This window comes from Mastomys coucha, unplaced genomic scaffold (genome assembly GCF_008632895.1).
Source record: "Mastomys coucha isolate ucsf_1 unplaced genomic scaffold, UCSF_Mcou_1 pScaffold21, whole genome shotgun sequence".
In the NCBI taxonomy this organism is placed as follows: Eukaryota; Metazoa; Chordata; class Mammalia; order Rodentia; family Muridae; genus Mastomys; species Mastomys coucha.
In genome coordinates, this window is record NW_022196904.1 from 152,524,234 (window position 1) to 152,524,674 (window position 441).

Here is a 441-nt window from a genome sequence, read left to right on the forward strand (position 1 = left end):
AGAAGTAGAGAAAAGAGGGAGAAGGTGAGAGGATGGAAGAAGGAGAAAGAATCTGAAGTTCTAGTGGCCCCTTCAATGGCACATCCCAGTGAATTAACTTTCTTCCAGGAGAATACACCTCCTAATGGATCTACCACATAACTACTGCAGAATGGCAATCAAGCCTTTGGTATGAGAACCTTGTGAGAATACTTTAGATCTAAACCACAGCATCCTGAGAAATAGAATGCCAACTACCTACCTTGATACGACTTATCAAGTATGGAACAGTTCTTTAAAAAACAAACAAAAAAGCAGATTCTTACCCTTGTAGCCCTGGCTTGCTTGTAACTCACTATGTTGAATGGCCTTGAAATCAAAGAGATCTCCCTGCCTCTGCCTCTCTGCCTCTCTGCCTCTCTGCCTCTCTGCCTCTGCCTCTGCCTCTCTGCCTCTCTGCCT